General features: G+C 35.1%; 1 pseudogene; it reads right to left on the bottom strand.

Moving 5' to 3' along the window:
- Nucleotides 1–5,933: 5,933 nt before the first annotated feature.
- Nucleotides 5,934–7,387, bottom strand: LOC149558671 (L-type lectin-domain containing receptor kinase V.9-like; annotated as a pseudogene).
- Between the last annotated feature and the right edge of the window lie 1,674 nt (nucleotides 7,388–9,061).

Consider the following 9,061-nt stretch of genomic DNA (forward strand, 5'->3'; position numbering starts at 1 on the left):
ATATTAGGTGATATAGCACTAACACAAGTTGCATTGGTAACTAAGGTTGAGGATGTGAAGAAGGTACTTGAGAAAATATTCTCATTGTACACTAAATTGTGCAATCTATCACTCTTCACCTAAGAAACTATAAGTCACATTATGACTCTAGAGAGCCAAATTACTACACCACATGCAATAATACCAATGAATCTATCTTGGAGTGAGAAGAATTTTAGGAAATTTCTTCCAACACAAAGTCAATTAGCTATATTGGCAGTAGGTGTGGCCAACATAAGGGCCAAACTAACTAGCATCTAGGAAACTGTCACTCCCCATATCAAAATTTTGCACAAGGAGTTAGGCTATGCAAAAACCTCAATGAAGAAAAACCCAAATATTTCTACCTTAGATGGTATAGTCCACCTTGTTGTTGAGCTAGCAACCCAAATCAAGTCATTGGATGTAGCATGTGAGAACTGGGATGCAACTCATAAGATGATATTAGATGTCCATAAATCTTTTCTAGACAAAAACACAATAAGCGTATAGCCCATTGGCGTAAGTGTAAAAAAGGGGGAGATGTATTTTTAGGGGAGAAATAGAGAAAAAAGGGAGAGAATGGCATAAGAGAATGGGGGAGATATTAATTTTGGGAGTAATAAAGGATAAAATTTTTGGGAGATACAAGGAGAGTAAGAAATGAGAGGAATCTAGAGTAACACCAAAATTAGCTAAGGGGGAGAAAGCATCAAAACATATCAGAAGTATCAGATGAAAGAGTATTAGAAGAATAACATGAAATCAAAGTGTATTAGTAGAGACACATTTACTTAGCAAGAGTACAAATTTTTTGATATGGAACAACCATATCAACTCAGGGGGAGTTATCAAATTTTGAGGTATCTAAGTGATTACAAAATTTTGAAATTTTGATGCTTTGTATATAAGTTGGGCTAAGATATGTTATTCATGTAAGATCAAGGATATTAATGTATATTCAAGTGTTTTTGACACTCATGTCAAAGGGGGAGATTGTTGATCTTAGATGGGTTTTGACAAATGAGTGTCAACACACTTAAGTTATTTACTTAGTTCATGCCGAACTAGTTGTGCATGCTGATCACAACATGTATATATTAGACCATGCCAAGTTATAGTGAGTGCTGATTCACTGATGTGCTAATTCACTCAAGTGTCGAGCAAATAGTATATGCCAAGTGAAACTGGAGCCAAGTAAACAATGGATGCTAAGTAATACAAGTGTTGAGTCACAACAGAGAGAACAATGTATGCTGAGCATCAAACACTTCAAATGTAGAGTAAGACAATCTTGACATATTTTTTTATAAATGCACAAACAACTATGTAAATCATTTTTAAGTTTACTTAAGATTAAATTTTGATATTTTGCAGATAAGGATGAATCTCTAGTTGGATTTCCTATGCAATTACATGTAGCCAATCAAAAAATGGGAAGGATTAAGCAAAAAATTGGATGAATCTCAATCATAGATTCACACCTAACCCTAAGTCACCTAAGTCTTCATAAGGAGGAAAAGCCCTAAACTCTTTAGAGAGAGAGATGAGCAAGTGTGTAAGGAATTCAAGGAACAAAGAGACAAGTTTGCATGTGCAAATAGAGCATTCATGGTAGCTTAGAAGTTATGAAGTGAAACAACATTACATAATCAGTTATAGAAAAATGAAGGAAAGGAAAAGGATACAAAAAAGAGACATCTGATCAAGATGGATTAAGAAGACATTAGTTTAGAGGTGATCTGTTATCAAGCAAGCAAGTGCTAATCGCAGGATCAAAGTTGAGACATTTTAAGAGGTGATTTTAGTCAAAATCTCTTAACAAAGTAGTCCTAATAGGCTATATGAAATCCTGTAATAGGGTGCTTACGTAGTTGTAAGTTAAAATCTTTTAGTAAGGCACACTTTTAACAGGGTGTTAAAATCCTCTAACAAGGTGAGACCTAATAATCTTTGTAAGCCTTTCACAAGGTAGATCATATTTCATGGTCAAAACATTCTAACCTTCATTAGATACACTTTATTACTATAGTAGTGAAGATTCATGGGTGTCATCCTAACCCAAGTTTTACCTTCTCATTGGATGATTTTTAGCTAATCATATCTCATGTCATATGTGTATGATTGATTATGTGTTTACATGATCTAGATGTATATGCTTTACATGTTATTTTAGTTTACTCATTGAATGTATGAGATGGATGTGTGGTGAAAGATTTTATGGGTCCAAGTTTAAACTACTGATTCACCACCCCCCCCCCCCCAAAGAAATTTACCTTTCCTATTGTAATTCCAACACTTGGAATTTAGGTGTTTTTCATCTATGTTTCCATGAATGCCAAAGGGGAAGCTTTTTAGCATGAATATTGATGATAGTACTTTGGGAAGAATCTTAAGGATTGGAGAGTATTGACATGTTGCATTCATGACTATGTTTGTCATTTATATCAACATAGCATGATTTCTATAAGGACTAGCTGAGTAGAAGACATAGATCTTGATGGTATAGACAATGGTTTAATTGTCTGGTAATGTGTAGTTATGAACATGTTCAACATAGTGTCCTGATGATGTGGGTGAGTGCGTAGAGTCTAAGTCGAGCATGTACCTAATTTATAGAGAGCAGTTCAAAGATAGAGTATTAGGAAACCAAATCCTAATGGTTTTTGGATATCTTACATCTTAGATGTAATGAAGAGATGTGCATTCAGGTAGTCACAAAGGATAGTCCACTGATTACATTAGCGAGTGTGCAAGACCTACTATCACACTATGAAGTTTTATATAGACTATGAGTTGATATTGCTATTGTAATTATAATTAATTAATTATCCTATTATAATTAATTGGGAAAGCCTCAAGGCCGGCTCAAGGAATTATTATGAAGATATGGTATAAAGGAAAGATGTTTTCCTTGATTGTAAGTAGTATGACATGTGTATTCAAGTGTGAAATGTGAAAAGGAGCAGGGTTCTTATTGAATATGTGTAAGCAATCGAAGGGATTATTGGATTCGATATTTGCAATCTAGTTACAAGATCAAAAGAAGCAGAGATCTAGTTGACAAGATAGAGAAAGAGGAAGCAACAATACAACACCATTTTATTATTCTACGAGGAATAATATAGAGATCATTTGGACAATGGGTTCATTAATCTTGCCCTTGAAGCTATTTGGGTAGTGGGTTTAGCTATCTTCCACAACTCCTAAAAGGGTTGGAATCTCCTAAAAAACTCCTAATAGGGTCCATCCTCTAACAAGGAATATTTATATTAGTACATCATCTTCTGGGTACCGTCCCCATTGGGGTTTTCCCTCTTATCAAGGGTTTCCCTAGTTAACATATATGGTGTTATTGTGTATGAGTATCTTATTGTAGTTTCTATTTATATTACTCATATGGTTAAGATTGTTTAAGTTTGATAATTATGATATTAGTTGGATAATTGATTCACACCCCCCCAGTTATATCAGTGGACTATATTTTCTAATATCGTCTTAAACTTTGATAATCTTCACATGATAAGGTATATGTTGACATCAATGAAAAAGAATGTCATCAATACAACTCATAACCATTGAATCATGTCTCTAGCAATGCTAATATGCTCCCCCATAAAAATACCATTAACATTTATGCTAAAAGTGGTCTCCTCAGTAAGTGAAAATCCTTCATGGTTTTATTGCACTTATATACATTAAGTGCATATCTTTGCTCTAAAAAATGGTCTTATGCATGCATAATTTAACCTTGAATTCCAGTGATTCCTTAACAACATATTACATTTGTTGACTAAAAGCATGCCATGTCTTCCTTGATATTATGCACTTCTTTATCATTTCTTACAACTGACAATAAATTGATCTGAAATTACATTTTAGATACAATGAGAATATTAATATTTTATAAGATTCACCGTATAAGAGGAGGATTGTTGTTAATATATAAAATTGGGTTTTTAATTGTTGCATTGTTTGTTTCTATGATTCTTAGGTTGCTTCTATAAAATCATTCTATTACCATAGCATGGACTAATGGGCACGTATAATATTTTATAGGTCGGTAGAACAAGAATGCAAAGGGTAATGAAAGTTCACCTTTTACTACAATTTAATTTAAAGGTTTCCTTTAGGACTATATACTATGGATTTTAGAGGAGAAAGAAATATAAAATGCTTGCTTGAGAGGGAACAAACTAGGCATCATCTCTCTTTTCTAAACTACACTTGGCCTTGGTATTAACATTCTTGTCTAACTTGAGAAATTCAAAAAGAAGTACTTTGTTGTAATATCTTTCCATGGCTACCACATTTAGTATAGCCTAAATTCAACTTTAGTATAGGAATGTAATACCCCTTGTGATTAACACAAAATCACTTTAGTTATTAGGTTTCCACAATCATGCTCTAACATGATAGGAACCTTGAGTCACTTGTCTCTTACTACAATCTTAGCATAGATGGAATTTCGATAAAAGAGGATAAGACATGTCAACATTTTGTTTTAATGTTATTGAATCTTAAAAAGGAAGTCAATAAGATTATACATAAAAGAAAATTTATTTTTAATATTTCACATTCAATATAGATTGTCAATTAATTATTAATCTTTAACAATAAAAAAAAATTCCACTAATTAAAAAGTTGACCAAACATCAAAATGGCCTCCAAAGGGAGGCTATTAAATTTTTGTATTAGCTGTACTTTGTACTAGAATGTAAGCTATTATTTGAAAATAAAAACACATATTAGAAATAAGTTGATTGAAGGTTCCAAATATAATTATGTCAAACAAAAAGGGAGAAGATATTCCATATATCTTTTTAACAACTTTACTCTTAAAACCTAAACTAGATAGGAAGAATGAATTAACATTTAAAATTTAACATATGGAAATTTGACAAAACCATATATATTTCAAACCTGAAAAATGAAAAAAGATAATTTCAAAGTTTGTAAGCTTCAAACTTATAAATTAGAGTGATAATCTTTAAAATGGATTTAGTTATTTTATTTATGTAAGTTAGTACATTGTTTCGCTCTTGCATTATTAGTCCAATGAATTATTTTGTAAATGATAATTTTATAACTTTATCTTTAGTTTCCTCCATCTTAGATTGCGACACAATGGACTATAATGGCCACTACCCCCACTACATAACACTTATTTCCTTATAGTATTAATATCAAGATTTATATATTATTTTTTAACAAAACTGATGAATCTACAATGAAATTTGTGAAAATAATATCACAGAATATTCATTACAGAAGTGTTGTTGTGTCACTGTCAATACTAAAGTCTTCTTAATCAATTTTTGCACATGCGGTGACTTCCCACCCCAACCTGGTCTAGATATTTGAACGTGTGGTCCTTCGACCAAATATTATCGTCTTCACCAGTTAACAAATTCTAAACCTACTCAGTAACAGAGAGAGTAAGTAGAACGAGTACAGAGGTTCAAGCGAAGGGCTTCCCAGCAGAGAAACAAACCAAAACCATTGCTGCTTACCACAGCAAAAGCACAGTGTCAAAAATTATCATACAAACATGACCCGAAAGAGACATCTAAAACTATCTGGCTACATCATAATCTGAATCAATCCCAAAACCATCGCTTGTTGAAGTGGTTGGACGACTTGTTGGAGGCATGGTTGCACCAACGGAAATCAAATGATCGGCAACTACTTCTTCATCTGTGATATGAATAAAAGTAGTGGCCGCATAATCTAAGCAACTCGCATCGTAAGAGATGGAAAGAGACTGATTAGAGGGAAGTGGCGCCCGTCCTTCGAGTATTTCCGCTACTCTTTTCATGCCAAGTCTTTCTTCCGGTTGAGGATGAGAACAAAACAATCCCAGTTTCAGTAATCTTTCCATTTCTTCTGCATCAAACAAACCGTTAAGACACGGGTTAGCTGCGTGCAAGAGTTTTCCATTTTGATAAAGATCCTTCACCAAATCTAGCAGCTGAAACATGGTTTCTATGCTGAAGACGACCCATGGTTGAGACTTCTGAAATGAATTGCTTCATTCCTGCAGTGGATCCCTTTGTTATACATTTCACTGCTACCTCATCCCCGCTTTTTGACAGAACTCCCTTGTAAACCCTTGCGAAACCCCTGCAGCCCACAAGCTAGGAGTAGCTGAAGTTTTGTGTGGTAGCTTTCAGATCTTCGTAGGGAATTTTGTGAGGCAAATTAAAGGAAACAACAGCAAAGAGCACAACCAGAGATGCTGTAGTCACACCGGCTGTGAAAGCTATGGATTTAGTTGCCTGCTTTTTCCTGATCAATGAAGGGGGATCTGAGAGATCTAGCGGCAGCAATATACCTGGTTAAAGGTATGTCCCATATTAATACAGCAACAGAGGATAAAAAAACATCCAACTTGAAGTTGGAAGTACAAGATATATGATTATATTAATTTAAGATGCCATATAGGATTAAACATAAAAGCATCAATCTTAACTTTTATAGGGTTAAACTCTTTCATAGGATTTTTGGGTATCCCCAATCTCCTTTTCAATATTATATTTTACATTACCTTCAGTACTGAAGCTCCAGCCGAGAATATTATGGTCTTCAACAGCTTGAGATCCTGTAGAGGCACTAAATCCCACATAAGCATCTTCTTCCAAAATTGCAGAGAGATTGAGTTTTGCAACAGACATCAATGGCTGGACAGGCTTCTCCATCCCATACATTGCAACAGTCACATTAAGCAGGCTCTCAACATGATCATATTCAATCCGGGCTTGGATTTTCTCTCCATTTTTCAGACTGAAGTTGTTAAAATCATCATCGTCCAGCCAATAGGCTGTCGGCTGATATTGAAATGAGTTTACGCCGTTTAGGTTAACTCCAACATGGTTGCCATCTATGTCGCCAACATCAGGTTCATATGCCGTATCAAGTTCTACTGCTAGGAAATGATTGGATTGGAGACCATTTGTGTTAGGAGAGGCGAGTCCAAGGTATTGGGAATCTTGGACGCCCACAATGGACTTATTGGGAACCATGATGAAGGCCAACCCATTCGCGCTCTTGCCCTTGGATGGAACACCAATGGAAATTGGATGGAACAGCAATGGAAACAACAAATGTAGTGGTGAAGGGTAAAATTGAATTATTGTTGGCTTTTATTTTGATGGGGCTGGGATGCAAAACACGACCCATTGAATCCCGTGTTTGATTGGTTAGGGTGAGCACATGGTGAGAGTGTATTGAAGCATCCATTAGTAGTATTATGTTTGTTCATTGAATTCCCCATAGCTGAATGTCTTGGCTAGGCAAAGTGTGAGCTAGACAATAACCATGGCAAAATTAATATACACCAGGAGCATAGCTGGCAAAAGGCAAGCATTTTTTTCTTCTAAGACAAACAATCTTCCAATCCATATGTAGCTTCTAAGGGATAAGGGATATTGTGCATGCACTCTTGAATTAACTCACTACTGATGCAGGAGCATCTTGCATCCAAAATAAAGGGGAGACACGTTGAATGTAAAATTTAAAATTATAAAAAAAGAAAAAAAAGAAAAGAAAAAAATCTGGAGGAGAGAGAAAGTGACGAAAATAGAAGGAAAAATAATTTAAAAATAAAATAAGGGAAAAAGGAGAAAAGAGGAATTTCTATTTTCAAGGTGCATGGGTGGCGTAAATAGAAAATAATAAAAATAGTTGTCATTCCATTAATCGAGGTGTGTAGGTGGAAATTCTAGAAGATTTTGGATAAATCATGTATTTAATATTTGTTGGGTGCTTAGTTGTATTTGGGTGGGAATTTAATATTTATTTAAAGGTAGTTGTATTTACCTTTTATCCCACATTGGTTGTGTTTGTAATGTCTTGGGTTAGAAGTGCCTATTTAAGGAAGGCTTATTATCATTTGTAATCAAGTTCGAAAAATAGAAGCTTTTCAAGTGTAAGCTCTTGTAGTGAATTTTCAAGTATTAATGGCTGTTTTGTGAAGCATTTTTGTCATCTCTATCTCTATATTGTTGCATTCTTGTGAAGCATTTTTTTTGGTCTCCATATTGTTGCTTTCTTGATTGTGAGTGAGTAAGGGTGGTGTGGCCCTTCATCAAGTGGTATCAGAGCGAGAGTTCCTGAGTGTGTGGACAGATCGCCGAACGTGAGGCAGTTTACACCAGGATTTGCAAAGAAGGTTGATCTTGTGGTTGATTGATCTTTTAGATTGGTGGATTTGTTTAGGGTTTGCTAAATTTTTGGAAGATGCCTCCAAGAAGATTGGACCCCAAGGAAAATGATGACCTTAGTGAAGCGATGGAAGAAAGAATTTTAGAGAAGATAAGAGCAGAGGTCAAATCAGAAATTGCATTGATAAAGAGTGACATGATTGCTGAAATTGTGAGTGCTTTGGGTGGTGTACCTAGGCATGTGGGTACTGAAGACAGATATCACGAAGTTGCTGAAGACTTTGAAGCTACTAGTGAGGATAGAAGTGATCATGAGGAGAGACCTATTGGAATTAGGGCTAGTCAATTTGCTCGACCTAGATCTCAGTTGAAGTTGAAGCATAAGATGGAGGTTTCTAATTTTTCAGGTACTTTGAATCCTGAAGACCTAATTGATTGGATTGGTGAATTAGAGGACTACTTTGAGCTTGAGGGTATTGAAGATCCATTGAGAGTAAGGTTGGCACAAACTAAGTTGAAGGGACATGCTGCTCTTTGGTGGAAGGAACTGCAAAGAGACAGAGAAGAGGAAGGTGAAATGAAGATCATTAGATGGAAATTGATGGTGACCAAGTTAAAGGCAAAGTTCATTCCAGCTGATTATGAACTTGAATTGTTTAAGAGGTTGCAGAATCTGAAACAGAAGGATATGACTGTGAAGGATTACACTGAGGAGTTCTACAAGTTGACTATTCGGTCTGGGCATAGAGAATTGTCAAAGGAGAAGGTAGCACGGTATATTAATGGTTTGAGATTCAATATTCAAGATGAGGTTGGTATGCTGAATATTTCCACAGTTGAGGATGCTTATCAGTATGCTTTGAGAGCAGAGGAGAAGCTAA

Source organism: Cupressus sempervirens, chromosome 5, assembly GCF_028749045.1.
Source record: "Cupressus sempervirens isolate cs-2001-9-10 chromosome 5, ASM2874904v1, whole genome shotgun sequence".
Classification (NCBI taxonomy): Eukaryota; Viridiplantae; Streptophyta; class Pinopsida; order Cupressales; family Cupressaceae; genus Cupressus; species Cupressus sempervirens.